The following is a 16,395-nucleotide window of genomic DNA, read 5'->3' on the forward strand; positions in this document are numbered from 1 at the left end:
CCGGATATACCTTCCTGCATGCGCCCAGAAGGAGGAGCTGGAAATGTTTGGGGACTTGCCTGTTAGGGTCACTCCTAACAGGACAGACCTGGGGCTGGGCAGCACACTGACCATCCCCCAGCAGCACCCCGTTCATCCATGGAAAGTGTGTGTTGGGGGCAGCTGGCCATCAGGGCAGTCAGGGCTCAGACAGGTATGTGTCTCGGCTATGACCACACACCGGTAAGGAGTGGAGCTGGGGTCTGAACTCAGGGCTTCTCCCTCTGGGGACCTGGCTCAGAGGCTGGACTACCCAGAGGAGGAATTCAAGGAACAGCCCCACCCAGCAGCCCCAAGCAGTCCGCTATCTTGGCTGCATCCTGCTCTATTTTTCTTGAATGCTGCAGCCACCTCTGTCCTCAGCTCTCGGGGGAGTAGGCAGTGGGACTGAATCTGATCTGAAAATCTGTCAAGTTGTGTGTGTGGTGAGAAGGAAAGTGCCACACACTTTCCAGGTGTTTTTATTGGAAAAGAAAGGTGTAGATTCCAGAGACACACCGTCTTCATAAGTGGGACGAGGCGAGCCTGCCGGAGACGTGACAGCTCCGGTCCAGCTCTTGGTGTTAATTGCATCACAGCCGATACCCCCAGCTGGAGAAACATGACTGCAATTAGCAGGGAGCCCCTGGCCCCCCAGGGCCTGTTCTGTCACATTTGTCCAGCGGAATGAACACCCCGCGGCCACCAGTCCTCACAAGAAGGACCCCACCCTCCTAAAAAGACAAACTCACAGCACATTCGGGGTGCTAAGCACTGTGTAAGCCTCACATGTGGGGCCCAGGTTACCCACTTGGACACCTGCCTCCTCCGTTTTGCTCATCTGCATCCCTGGCAGAGTGTGGGGCAGACACCCGGTGCTCAATAAATGTCCGGGGGTAAGTGAATGGTGCAGCCAAACCTTCCAGCTTTGTGGATCTACCTGCCCTCTCTTAGTTAACACAGTGGCTCCAGGCACAGACAGTCCCGGTGCTGGGAAAGTCTTGCTCTCGTTCAGATTTCCTCCCGGGGTCCTTCCCGCCTCCCTCTCCTGTGCCAGCCCAAACTGTGGGACACGGCAAGTCCTCTGCCTTGCTTCTTCCCAGGTTCCTCGGGGACAAGACACGCATGTGTATCTGAGGTTTGCTGAAGGCTTGGGGGAGCGATAATGCAGGAAAACTGCACCGTCTTAAAATGGAAAACAAAGCAGCTCTTTTGAGGATCCCTCCCAGGGACGGAGGCTCTCTGCTGGCTCTCTCCACCCTCCGGTCATCACTCCCTCCGCCCTCCCAGCCCCGCCTCCTCCCCCCACCCCCCAGCCTCCACCGGCCTCCAACCCCCCCGAAGAGCTACCTGCTCACATCTCCTCCTGGCCCTTCCTAGAGTTCCCTCAGGCTGCCTTTAGTATCCAAAACTCACTCAGGAGCTCTGCTAAACAACTCGAATCTTGACCCTTCGCAGCCCAGAGCCCAGGAGGAACCCCTGAGTCTGTGGTCTTGAGGGATCTAACCCACCTTCCTTACTTCACAAGGCTGGTTCTTAACCTCTGGACCACCAGGGGAGTCCCAGACGCAGAATTCTAGAGCTCGGCCCTTGGGCTGCAGGCTCCATAGAGATGAAGGTTTCAGTGGAGAGACTGATCCTCCCCCAAACACAAATTCCACGAATTCCGTGGCTACAGCTGTCTTCAAAGGGTGTAAAGGCAACTTTTGTTTTCCAAACATGCAACGAGTCCTCACAAGGTCATGGTGTGATTCTTTCCATTTAAAGGTGAGGAAAGTGAAGCCCAGAGGAGTGAGGTGACCTGTCCAAGGTCACCGAGTGAATCGGTGGGAGAACCGGGGTTCAAGGGCAGCTCTGTGTACCTGAGGTCTGTTCTGGTGCCCCCTGCGTGCCCTGCCCCTCCACCCAAAGTTCACACCCGGGACTCCCTGCTGGTCCAGGGGCTGGGAACCCACCTGCCAGGGCGGGGACGCAGCTTGGACCCCTGACCCGGGATGCTTCCACAAGCCGCAGAGCAACCAAGCCCGTGCACCGCCGCTACTGAGGCCCGAGTACCCTGAGCCCTGCTCTGCAAAGAGAGAAGCCGCTTCAATGAGAAGGAACCGCATATAGAGAGCAGCCCCTGCGCCCGCAACTCCAGAAAGCCCGCAAGCACCAGCGAGACCCAGGCCATAAATAAATAAAAACTCAGAATCCAAACCCTGAAACAGCAAAGAAACCACAAAGCAGAAGAGTCTTCTCAGCAAATAAGACTCTGGAGGACACCCACTCAGGCCTGAAGGGGCAGCGATGCCCGTGGTTTGGGGCTGGAAGAGAGGCCAGAAGCCAGAGGACCACATGTACAGGCTTCGTGCCGTGTGCCAGGCACCAGCTGGGCATTAACGATCTTTGTGCCACCATTCTACAGATGGGGAACTAACGTCCATAGAAGGTTACCCGACTGGTAAAAGGCCAAGACGGGACTTGAACCAAAGTCCATCAGACCCCAAAGCCCATGTTCCATGTCTCCAAGAGGCAGTCATCTCAGGGCAAGCCCGGGTGGAGACAGGTAGACAAATCCTCACTGTGGCAAATTCAGGAGACAGGTTCTCATAATATCCCTGTTCTCACTCAACCTCCACAGAAGGAGGAGGCCACCCAGACATTGCCGGGCAACTGGTCTACCAGACCTGCCTCCATTACTGCAAGGAGCCCCCTGGGCAAATTCACTCCGGGTTCCCTTTCCCGTCCGTCCGTCCCAGTAAACAGGTCTGGCATCCAGCTCCACGGGCCACTGCACCTGGGTGGAAGGTAAAACACTTGGTCTCATTCAGGTGGCACAGGCCTTAGAGTCAGACCAGAGTTAAATCTCTCTGAAATAACCTCAGATAGCTGACTCATGACCACCAAATAGATAGAGTGCGATACTCTGGAAGCTCATAAAATCACAGGATTTTGAGAGGGGGATAACGCCTACACACTCATACAGACACACACACTCAAACACCCACATACACACACACACACACACACACTCAAACACCCACATACTCACACACACATGCACACACACACATACACACACACATACATATAGGTCACCTGGTCCTGTCTTCTGTCTCCACTTTGGTAAGATTATCCCCATTTTACAGACAAGGAAGTCAAGGCCCAGAACTCTGCCCAGCACGGGGCAAAGAGGGGACTAGAATCTGGCTCCTATAGCAGTAGGCTCCACCCTGGGTCCAGAGGAGCCCCAGACTTCAGAGAGACGCTGCAGGCTCAGGGAAGAAGGGTGATGCCCAGCAGGCCGCTTTCACTGTCAGAACAGTCCTACTTTGGTCTGTTCACACATGTGGAGGCTCTGTGTCAGGTATCATTTGAAGCAACTGCTTGCTGCTTAAGGAAAAATCTGCAAGCCGAGGCACAGCGGCTGCAGGAAGAGGCCCGGGTGGGCTCTGAGGGATGAGCAGGTCACGATGACGGCGGTTGAGCCTCCGGACATCAACTACTCACAAAGACTGAGCCTTATTTCATCTGCAGAGTATCTTCTCCTCCCCTGAGAACTTTTTGTATTTTCTCTCCTCATTCTTTGACTCAACCCCCGATGCCCACTGGCTCTCGGCTGGGGGCCTTGCCTCTTACATCTCAAATAACAGAGGCCATCAGACTCACACTCTCTCGTATCACACCATTTCCTCTCCTCTAACCCCTCCTGTCCGAGGAGGAAGCTTCCCACCACACACACGCACCCACTGCAGGCCAGTCTCTGAGCCTGGACCCTGGGTCCCCCCAGGAACCCTGCTCTGCATCCTGTCTCTCCTGCATCTGCAGTCTCTCCCGTTCCTGGACCCTTCCCCTCTGTTGTTCAGTCACTCAGTTGTGTCCAACCCTTTGTGACCCCATGGACTGCAGCACGCCGGGCCTCCCTGTCCATCACCAACACCCAGAGCCTGCTCAAACTCATGTCCATCACATCAGTGATGCCATCCAACCATCCCATCCTCTGTCGTCCCCTCCTCCTGCCTGAAGTGCTCCGCTTTCTCTCACACAACAAACGCCTTCCTGGACCTCCATGTCCCCTCTCTCTGCCTCTCCTCACCTCACTGTTCTCTTCCATCTCCACGTTTCAGGCAAGCAGCCCAGTCGAAGTCCGAATGGTTCCCACGTTGCCAGCCCAGGTTGCGCTCTCTCCCCTGGAGGTGGTCTCTGCTGGGGTTCCGGGACACTAAATCTTCTGCTTGCCCCTGCCTTCCTCGCTCCATCTCCCCCCACCACCTCCATCCAGCCCCTAAGGAGGGGTCCTCAGGACTGGGTCTGGAATGTCTTCTCTGATCCCTCTATACTTTCCCTTTCGGTGATTTCATCCACCACCTGGCTTTTGCCACCACTTGCTGACTGAGGATGCATTTCATCTCTGCCCCATCGCTTCTGAGCCACACGCGCAGGCGTTCCACCTGCCTCCCAGTCCCGCCCGATGTCTCCAGGCACCTCGAGCTGGCTGGTCAGCCCCAGAGCTCTCCATCTTCTCCCGACCCCTGGAGGTGCCTCATCTCAAGCATGGCTTCTCCCACCACCCAGAACTCCGTCCAGAGGCCCGGGAGTCATGCTCGATGCCCCCACGCCCTCGGCATGCCCCACTCACCGCTTCAGCCTCCATCTCTGCCTCCAGAAGCGTGCCGGAGTCACCTGCTCATCACGACAGTCCCCACCCCGGCCAAGCCACCGTCCTCGGTCTCTCCGACACTGCAAAGACCCCCCTCTCGCCCTCCCTGCAGCCCCTCCCCATGAGCAGTTGAGGGCTGTTATGGAAACAAGGGCCGGCTGGCTCCTTCCCGTGTCAGAGGCTCCCTGAGCCATGGTGTGGCCTCTGAGGCCCTGCTGAGGTCTGTCTGCACCCACGCCCCTGGACTTCCATCCCAAGTCACCTCCCACTTGCTGGCCACACACGGAGTCCCCTTCAGCCAGGCTGTCTCCCGCCTCAGGGCCTTTGCACATGATAATCCCCCTTTCCTGCCTCCTCACCTCCAGTTTCAGAGGCTCACTGCCACTTATCCTTGGTAGGGACGGGGGGGGTCTCACCTCGACTCAGATAAATGGCCCTGCCTTACAACTTCTCCAAGACCTTCCTTCCCATGAATTAATTCAAAATACTCCTGCCTGGCTCCCTGGACTGAGGGCTCCGGTAGGTCAAGAGTTCCATCTGTCTTATTCCTCATCGTGGTACCCAATGCTTAGCTACAGTGGGCAGCCAGTAAACCCTTGTTGGATGAATGAATGAGTTAGGAGCACCCTCAGAGTTCTCTGGGGGTCGCCTGGGGGGCAGCCTACATGGCCATGTAAAGAAGCTGAGCAGGGGACTTCCCTGGTGGTCAGGGGTTAAGAAGCTGCCTGCCCATGCAGGGGCCGAGAGTTCAATCCCTTGTCCGGGGAGACTCCACATGCTGTGGGCCATAGCCCGTGCTCCGCAGCAAGAGAAGCCGCCACAGTGAGGAACCCACACACCGCAGCCAGAGAGCGGCCTGCCCTTGCTCTCCTAAACTAGAGAAAGCCCGTGTGTGGCAATGGAGATACCGAACAGCTTGAAAAAAATAAATAAGTGAACATATTAAAATAATATAAAATAAGTGTTTAAAAAAGAAGCTGGGCAGGAATCATCCAGGGAAACCGAGGCTCAGGGAAGACCAAGGACTTGTCCTCAGAGACACAGCTGGGATATGGGGGTGTGAGGCAGCAGGCCCTGGGTGCTCCCCCAGGCTCCGGGGCAGAGAATATTCTAGTTATCTCCCCCACACACACACCTGACATTGATGACCAGCTCCAATTAAAGTGGCATCATACACAACGGTAGATCCACAATCGGTTATGGATTTCATTAAGCAAACCATGTCCCAAACCATCTATTGTGTAATTGGCCGCAAAAGACACATTTTCCTTTCCCATTCAGTTACAACTTAATTTGCCAGGTCAGCAGTTCCGCCTAAAGTCACGGGCAGCAGCTTGGCTGTGAATACCAACTGATTCTCCAGCATCATGCAATGAGACAGGGTTCCTCAGCCTTTCCCAGGGGCAGGTATTTGGCAGGGGAGGAAGCTGAGGTCACCTGATGCGAAGAACTGACTCATTGGAAAAGACCCTGATGCTGGGAAAGATTGAAGGTGGGAGGAGAAGGGGATGACAGAGGATAAGATGGTTGGATAGCATCACCAACTCTATGGACCTGAATTTGAGTAAGCTCCGGGAGTTGATGATGGACAGGGAGGCCTGGCGTGCTGTGCTTCATGGGGTCGTAAAGAGTCGGACACGACTGAGCGACTGAACTGAACTGAACTGAGGTCCAGAGACGAAGGGCCTTCCTCCACGCCCCACCACGAGCAGTGGCTGGGCTATGGCTGGAATTCAGCCCATGCCTCTTTGACCTCACACCTCAGGCGTCTCTCACTGCCCACCACACCCTACACATGGCTGCTTATTTGTTGTTGTTTTTAAAAGCAAACATACAAAGCTTCTCTGAAATTTACCACTTCCCTCCATCCCAATTCCAGAATACAAGTTCCCCTCTATATCTATGGAGATCACGGGGTCTATGGTGCATTAAGAACTGTTTGCCTCTGTTCCCTGTTGCCACCCACAGCCTCCCAGAGAGCACTCCTGGAGGTCAAACACTGTGTTTTTCCTGGTACTGAAGGAGCCCTGCACAAGCCTGGACCAGAGGAGCTGATCAGCCCCGAGTGCTTCCTGAACGGAGCTGTTCCTCTCAGAGCAGTCACCTTGTAGATTATTAATAGAGTGAGCAGTGAAATATTTATGGGTAGATGATGTGATGATTGAGGTTTGCTTTAAATGAATAAGGGATGAGGTGAAGGGGAGTGGATGGGGATGTAGGTGGGGCAGGACTGGTCAGGGCCTGGTGGTTAGAAGGGCTGGGTTTAGGTAGGTGAGGTTTCCTTAGAACCCATTTCTGTGAAAATTCAAAATTCTCCATAATAAAAAAAATTTAAGTAAATCCATCCATCCAGTATTCAGTTGTGTCCGACTCTTTGCAACCCCATGGACTGCAGCCCACCAGGCTCCTCTCTCCATGAGATTCTCCAGGCAAGAATACTGGAGTGGACTGCCATTTCCTTCTCCAGGGGATCTTTCCAACCCAAGGATTGAATCCGCATCTCTTATGTCTCTTGCATTGCAAGTGGATTCTTTACCACTTGAGCCACCAGAGAAGCCCCCCAAAAGTAAATATCCTCCCCCAAACAATACTAATCATGGCCATAATAATAGCTGAAAGGAGAGATTAAAGTGATCACTTATTAATCACTTACTATGTGCCAGGCATAGTGCCAAGAGCTTTACACATCATCTCGTTTGATCCCCGTGCTAGCACCATGAATAAAGGGTCTAGTTTACACCCAGGAAGCAGGGGTTCAGAGTCAGAGATAGAGAAACCTGGACTCAGACCAGCACCAGGGTCTCTAACTTCAGGTCACATCGCGTGTCACAGCGATGTTGGCAGTGCCTGGGGTAACTCAGCCTGTATTTTGGGAGGCTCCCTAGGAACCTACATCTCATGCCTTTGGACAACCTCAATATCATCCTCTAAAGGAAGTGAGGCTGATTTTCAGAGTCACCCAGGAGTCACTGAAGCTAGAATCTTCTGGGCCATGAGGGCTGGCAAGTTGGGAATACCTGCCTTGGGTCAAAACTAAGCTGCAGCTGTAAGTCTGTTTCTCTTTGTGAATAGATTCGTCTGTATTATTTTTTGGATGCCGCGTGTAAGTCGTGTGTCACACGATACTTGTCTTTCTCTGTCCGGCTTGCTCTGTTCAATGCGATAAGCTCTAGGTCCGTCTGTGTTTCTGGAAATGGCATCATTTCATCCTTTTTCATGGCTGACTAATATTCCTTTGCATGTATGTACCGCACCTTCCTTAACCATTCACTTCTTGAGAGATTCACAGACATAGAAACAAATTTATGTTTACCAATGGGGAAAGAGAGAAGGGGAAGGATAAATTAGGAGTATGGGATTAAAAGATACACACTGGTGTATACAAAACAGATAGCAACAAAGATTTACAATATAACACAGGGAGCAATATGCAACATCTGTGATAACCAGTAATGAAAAATAAGCTGAAAAAAATTATATATAAACTGAATATATGGGGCTAACCAGGTGGCGTTGGTGGTAAAGAACCTGCTTGCCACGCAGGAGATGAGATACTGGTTCTATCCTTGGGTCGGGAAGATTCCCGGAGAAGGAGATGGCAACCCACTCCAATACTCTTGCCTGGAGAATCCCATGGATAGAGGAGCCTGGCAGGCTACAGTCCATGGGGCCTAGAGAGTCAGATGTGACTGGAGTGACTTAGCACGCACACAGCTGAATATATATGTATAACTGAATCACTTTAATCACCTGAAACTAACAAAACACTGTAAATCAGCTACACTTCCATTCAAAGGAGCTGCCGCTGTGAAGCCTCGAACACGTGGCCTTCCTGGGCACAGCGCTCCTCCTTCCTGGTTCTGAGGTTTGCCCCCATTTCCTGGGCCCCTAATGGAGGACAGGGAGGCCTGGCGTGCTGCGGCCCACAGGGTCGCAAAGGGCCAGACACACTTAGCACCTCAACAGCAGCGCCAACAGCCTGGGTCCCTGTCCCCCCGTGGTGCAGACTTGGCCTCACTCACCCGAACTCCTCCTTCTCGGCCCATCTGCCTGCCTCCCACCATCCCCATTCTGGTCTGACTCTCCACAGTCTCCGGGTAGCTCAGTCTAGATTCCAAACCTGACAGGCTCATCCCTCACCACTGGCTTCCCATGCCCCGGGGATGACACCCAGGTTCCTTACTATGGCCCTTGAGTCTAGGGTGATCTACCTGCTCCCCACTCTCTCACTCCTGACCTTTCAACCTTATTTATCTCACCGCCCCCAGTTCCCTACTTTCCAGGCACTCTCCTCCCCACCCCAGCCAGACTGAACAATTTCCAGGCAAGCAAGAGTGCCACATTCTCCTTTAGGAAAGGAACTGCATGTCCTGTTACTTTATGTAGCTTCCTCCTCAGCCACTGCCTCCCCCAACTTAACAAACTCCTACTCATCTCCTGAGACCCAGCTAAGGTGTCACCTCCTCCAGGAAGCCTTTCCTGATTTTCCAGACTAGGTTATACATTCCCACAAAGCACCATGCCTGTCTCCAGCTCTACACACAACCCATTGGGTTATACACATCTGCTGATGTGTCTCCGCCACCATTCAGGAAACTTCCCAAAGGCAAGGAGCCATCTCTGTGCCCTAGACCTGCACACAGTAAGTGCTAAGTAGACCTTGGATACATAATCATGGGCTGGTCATTTAATCTTCTAATCTGTAAAACAGATTATTTAATGTTTATTCAGCAATTGTTTATTGAGATCCTACTATGTGCTAGGCTTGAATCTAACCCTGCATTCACAGCTGAGAACAAATCCAACAAAACTCTCCTGCAGCTGACATCCTGCAGAGGGTGACAGACAAGACGTAAGAATAAATAAGCACAGTGTTTAGAAGGTCATATGGCGACAATGAAAATAAAACAGGAGGAGGGCAAAGTAGATATTTTAAATAGTTTCATAAAAGTCTTCCCTGGGAAAATGACAGTTTAGTAAAGTCCTAGTGGAGGTGGGGAACGAGCAAGGCGGTATCTTGAAAGAAAGTGAAGTTGCTCAGTCGTGTCCGATGACTCTTTGTGACCCCATAGACTGTAGCCCACCAGGCTCCTCCATCCATGGGATTTTCCAGGCAAGAGTACTGGAGTGGGTTGCCATTTCCTTCTCCAGGGGATCTTCCCCACCCAGGGATTGAACCCGGGTCTACCCACATTGCAGGCAGACACTTTGCCATCTGAGCCCCCAGGGAAATCGTATCTTGGAGAAGCGCAGTCTCTGCAGCCGGAAAAACACCTGCAAAGGCCCTGAGGTGGGAACGTGCCTGCTGAGAACCAGGGCAGACAAGGTGCAGAAGCAGGGTAGGGAGAAAGTGCAGGACCGAGGCGATGAACCTCGTATTCGGAGTTTGATGGGAAATCGGTCCAAGCGGTCGAAGAGCGTGACCTGGTTGCCAGACGAGTGGAGGGCAGACATGGAAGCATTCAGTGCCAGCCTGGCACAAAGAAATCACTCGACAGGCATTGGCTATGGGTCATCAGCCTGGTTATTAAGGCGTGAATGTTACCAGGTTCTGATGTCACTTCCCAGGAAGTCCTGCCAGCTTCTCTTGAAGGAGCCCTTGGCCCTCCGAGGGGTTTCTCTGAAGGACAAACAACTATATTTTGAGCAGAGAACACCAAAGTCTTTCCTCCTCCTGCAAAGACTGCAGGTAACTGGGGCTGGCTGGGGCGGACTCAGCCTTGCCAAGAGCCCCGGCAGACGGAATGCTAGGCAAGGGCCAGGAGCCCCGAGGGAGGTGTCTCCTGGGGCCATGCTGGTCAAGGGCAAGTGAGGCTCCTCTCGTGCTCGGAAGGCGGGGGCCGGAGGGGAGGAGGGGCCAGGGGTGAGGACAGCCAGGGGTCACCACCCGGCCCTCCTGCGTGTGCCAGGGCTGGGCTTCACCCAGCACAGAGGGGAAAGGCTCCCTACAGGAGAATGGGGGAAAGGAAGAGAAGGAAAAGGAAGATGGAAGAGGGAGAGAAAGAAAGAAGGGGCTGCTCCCAGAGCAGGAAGCACATAGCAGTCTGATGGAGGAGATACAACCCCTTCCTGGGACACTCCGATCTGATGGTGGAGGTCCACCATCACCATCATCACCACCACCACCACCACCATCACCACCACCATCACCATCACCATCATCACCACCACCACCACCATCATCACCACCACCACCACCACCATCACCATCACCATCACCATCATCACCACCACCACCACCATCGCCATCACCACCACCATCAACACCACCACCACCATCACCATCACCATCATCACCACCACCACCATCATCACCATCATCACGACCACCACCACCATCACCATCACCATCACCACCACCACCATCACCATCACCATCATCACCACCACATCACATCATCACCACCACCACCACCATCACCACACCACTCACCACCACCACACATCACCATCACCAGCATCACCACCACCATCATCACCACCACCATCACCATCATCACCACCACCACCACCATCACCATCACCATCATCACCACCATCATCATCACCACCATCATCATCATCACCACCATCACCACCATCACCACCATCATCACCACCACCACCACCACCATCACCACCACCATCACCACCACCATCACCATCATCACCACCACCACCACCACCACCATCACCACCACCGTCACCACCACCATCATCACCACCATCACCACCATCACACCACCACCATCACCACCACCACCATCACCATCCATCACCACCACCACCACCATCACCATCATCACCACCACGACCATCATCACCACCATCACCATCACCACACCACCACCATCACCATCACCATCACCACCACCACCATCACCATCACCATCACCATCTCACCACCACCACCACCACCACCATCACCATCATCACGACCACCACCACCATCACCATCACCATCATCACCACCACCATCATCACCACCACCATCACCATCATCACCACCACCATCACCATCACCATCATCACCACCATCATCATCATCACCACCATCACCACCATCACCATCATCATCACCACCACCATTACCACCATCACCACCACCATCACCATCATCACCACCACCATCACCACCACCATCATCACCACCACCATCACCACCACCATCATCACCACCATCACCACCATCACCACCACCACCATCACCACCACCACCATCACCATCCTCACCACCACCACCACCATCACCATCACCATCATCACCACCACCATCACCACCATCACCATCACCAGCACCACCACCATCACCATCACCATCCTCGCCACCACCACCACCACCACCATCACCATCCTCACCACCACCACCACCATCACCATCACCACCGTCATCACCACCACCACCACCACCACCATCACCATCATCACCACCACCATCCTCACCACCACCATCACCATCACCAGCACCACCACTATTATCTACCCTCCTTCCTGAATGTGTCCCAGGAGACTTCCAGAAGAGGAAAAATGTCCCTGAATGAACAGTCAAAATAAAATATGTTGAATGAACTCAAGGCCAAGAAGCAAACAAAGCAGAAATGGAAGGTAGCGGCTGGTTGCTGACTCCTGCAGAAGTTTCTCCTAAGGGGGCAATTGCAGTTTGTCTTTAAATTCCAAGGAGAACCACAGGAGCAGAAGTTAAATGAGCCTCAGCCAAACCCAGAGTGATCTTGAACAGACTTGCAGGCAAGCTGTGTCTTCATAAGGCTTAGCTCTTTTTTTTCCTAATTACGGAATTAAGACACGCTCTTCCCAGAGTCCAAGAAATAGATAGCAAAGAAGTCGAGCTAGGTGACCTTTTCTCCCATCTTGACTTCACACGTTTTTACACTGTTGAATCACACCTCTCATGTCCTTCCATTTATTCATGCCAGGTATGTTCTGGGCATAGGGTATCCTACAGCAAACAAGACAACAGACTCCTGTCCTCATGGAGCTGATGGGGAAACTGGCAAGAAGCTAGTAACTACGTGCATCAGATGGGTCCAGCCAGTGATAAATGGAGTGAAGAAAATGAAATAGAGCGGCAGACAGAGTGACCGAGGGGTGTGGGGCAAGGTGATCAGAGAAAGCCCCTTTGGGGGGAGACTATTTGAGCTTCCCTCATAGCTCAGGTGGTGAGGAATCTGCCTGCAGTGCAGGAGGCCTGGGTTAGATCCCTGGGTGGGGAAGATCCCCTGGAGACAGGAATGGCAACCCACTGCAGTATTCTTGCCTGGAAAATCCCACGGACCGAGGAGCCTGGCGGGCTACGGTCCGTGGTAGGGTCACAGGGAGTCAGACACCCCTGAGCCCTGAGCAGGTGTGTGTGTACAACCACGGAAGGGCCGACCACCAGACCAATCCAGAGAAGGTGTTCCCGGAAGACGGCACAGAAGGGACAACCTCCCAGGAGCTGCCTCTTGCTTGGCATCTTCAAGGAGCAGAATGTCGGGGCAGCTGGAAGCACGTCTCTGTGCTACAGAAAGCTCAGGATGAATTTCTGACACATCAAAGGCTACCGGCCTGGAATGGGTGACCAGGGGACTTTGTCCTTGAGCAGACATGGGCATCCCACAGCCTGAATATATCCTAGAGTCATAGCATGAAGGAGACATTTAGAAACTGCTTTCCAGATTTTCAAATCAAGGTGAGCGTGCACATCGGTGTCCTGGCATGATGCTGGCTAACAGCTGCTGAAAGCTGCCTCTGGACCAGGTACTGTTTTAGCTTTATGATACTCTCTTTTCATCTGCACGACAGTCCCGTAAGAGAGGTCAGTCTCCCATTTTACCAATGAGTAAACGGAGGCTCTGAGAAATATCTTGTCCTGGGAGGCCCGGAGGTTAAGTGGTGAGCCAGGATTCAAATCCAGGCCATCTGCTTCCTGAATCCACAGGGGACTATTAACCACTGCCTCCTTGGTGGGGCTGGGGGATTTAAAAATGATACTTGTTCCTGCAGCTCCTATTTTGCTTGATGATTTGGGAGAAAGATGCTAAGTAAATTAACTGATAAGCTCCCCAACACATTATTTTTGTACCAAAACAAACATGAGTTGATGACAGGAGTACAAGGAAAAACGAACATGCTTTTATCATGGAAAACTCAAGACTTTGACAGAAATTGTTAGCTTCTTCTAACTGCCTGAGAGCAATGCTCCATTACACAGATGAGCAAGCTGAGGCCCAGCCCAGAGGGCAGAGATGACCCATCCCTAGGGCTGTCTCCCAAGCAGCAGGTTGGCCCCTGAGACCCCGAGACCCCATGACCATTGACCAGGAGACCTGAGAAGCTGTAGGAAGCTGGAAGGAAGACAGCAGGCCCAGTCCGCCTGCACTCACCGTTTGGATGGCCCCAGTAGTGCAGCCAGAACAGACCAGAGACACTAACATCAGCTTCTGCTGGCCAGCACCGTGTGGGGTCCGATCGGGAAGACCACACCCCGAGTCAGGGGCTCCGCACCTACGGTCATGCAGTCAACTCAGCCTGACCCAGAGAGGAGCCGTGCCAGTGGCCCAGAGGAGAGCAGGCAGGCGCTGCGCCCAGCCACACCACCAGCCCAGGGACCCCTCCTCCTGTCCCACGCAGAGGAAAGGGCGCAACGCGGTGGTGAAAAGCACTGCGCAGGCCTGGCCTGGATCCGAGTCAGCACACAGACGGAGCAGAGAGGCGAGTGGACACGTGGGTGGGTTTCAAATACGGAGCCAGATATTATGATAGATAACTATCAGGGACCTATCAGAGAGGGGGAGGAGAGTGCACATCCGTGTGCCAAGTCACTCGGTCGTGTCCCAAGTCACTCGGTCGTGTCCGAGTCTTTGCGACCCATGGACCTCTGTCCATGGGATGCTCCAGGCAAGAATACCGGAGTGGGTTGCCATTCCCTTCTCCACTGTGTATCCTTAGACATGTATTTATTTTTATATATCGTATAGCTCAGTATGCTTTCAGTATGCACAGATTACATGTTTTAGGTAGGTGGATAAATGCCATGGTAGGCTAGAGTCAGTTCATACCAGCTAGAAGGAGACAATTAGACATATTTCTCCCTAACTCGGTTCAGTGATAACATGTTGGTTACTTGAAATCAGTCTTAGCGGGAATGTTTACACCATAGAAATACACAAGTCAAGTCTTACTTTTTTTTTCAGGGTTGATTTACCAGTACACCACTCAAATACATGGTATTTGATGAGTCAGCTAACTGCACATATCTCAGACTATATATATATGTGTGTGTGTGTATGTAGAACATATATAAATATGTAAGTTATACATATAAATATATATACATGCACACACACACACATATATGTAAGGGAGATTTTATGTGCAAGTTAGATTATTTAACAGATAAAAGATAAATATATATATTGTATCAAATCTGTAATTTATACTCGGCTGAACCTTATGAAATTGCTGTTATTCAAGTCTTTTAGGTCTACCATAAAAAGGCAAATCCGTAAGGTTGTGAAAGAATGTATGCATGTATGAGTGTGATTGCTAGAAAGCACCCCAGACTGAGAGTCCGAGAGGAGACCCAGGGCCCAGGAGCTCCACCACTCATGAGCTGTGTGACTCCAGGCAGATGGATTGCCCTCTCTGAGCCTCTGTTTCCTCGCTGGAAATGTGAAGGCACTGGGACCCCGTTCCAGAGCCGCTGAGGGGGCTGTGGGCGGGGAGCGTCCAGAGCTCAGTCCGGGAAAGGCCTCCAAGGGGCCCTCAGGCCAGAACCAGAGCCACCAGCGCACCCCCGCTTCCTGTCAGCTCTGAGCATCCCTGGACCCCACTCCAGAGGACCCCTCTGCCTGCAGAAGCAGACTCTCCCACGAGAAAAGAAGCACCTTTGACTGACCCCATCCCTCCCCCATGCCTCCCAGCTCAAGAGTGACGTGGCGCCAGCTGACGGATGTCGCGGGCCGGCGCCTCGCCGGAGCCTGGCTCTGCTGTGACCTTCCTGGACCATCAGTCAACAGAGCAGTGACCAGCACTTATCCCCGAGAGAATCCATCATCAGTCCCCTGCTCACCCGTCTCCTTCCAGCAAACTCCCTCGCGAGAAGGGCTGGGGGAGCCTTTCCCCAGGGACAGTCAGTGTGGACACGGGAGCCTTTCCACGGGAGAGTCAGTGTGGACACGGGAGCCTTTCCACGGGAGAGTCAGTGTGGACACGGGAGCCTTTCCCCAGGAGAGTCAGTGTGGACACGGGAGCCTCTCCATGGGGAGAGTCAGTGTGGACACGGGAGCCTTTCCACGGGGACAGTCAGTGTGGACACGGGAGCCTCTCCACGGGAGAGTCAGTGTGGACACGGGAGCCTTTCCACGGGAGAGTCAGTGTGGACACGGGAGCCTCTCCACGGGAGAGTCAGTGTGGACACGGGAGCCTCTCCACGGGAGAGTCAGTGTGGACACGGGAGCCTCTCCACGGGAGAGTCAGTGTGGACACGGGAGCCTTTCCTGGGGAGAGTCAGTGTGGACACGGGAGCCTTTCCACGGGGAGAGTCAGTGTGGACACGGGAGCCTCTCCACGGGAGAGTCAGTGTGGACACGGGAGCCTCTCCACGGGGAGAGTCAGTGTGGACACGGGAGCCTTTCCACGGGGACAGTCAGTGTGGACACGGGAGCCTTTCCACGGGGAGAGTCAGTGTGGACACGGGAGCCTTTCCACGGGGACAGTCAGTGTGGACACGGGAGCCTTTCCATGGGGAGAGTCAG

This window comes from Odocoileus virginianus, chromosome 30 (genome assembly GCF_023699985.2).
Source record: "Odocoileus virginianus isolate 20LAN1187 ecotype Illinois chromosome 30, Ovbor_1.2, whole genome shotgun sequence".
Lineage (NCBI taxonomy): Eukaryota > Metazoa > Chordata > Mammalia > Artiodactyla > Cervidae > Odocoileus > Odocoileus virginianus.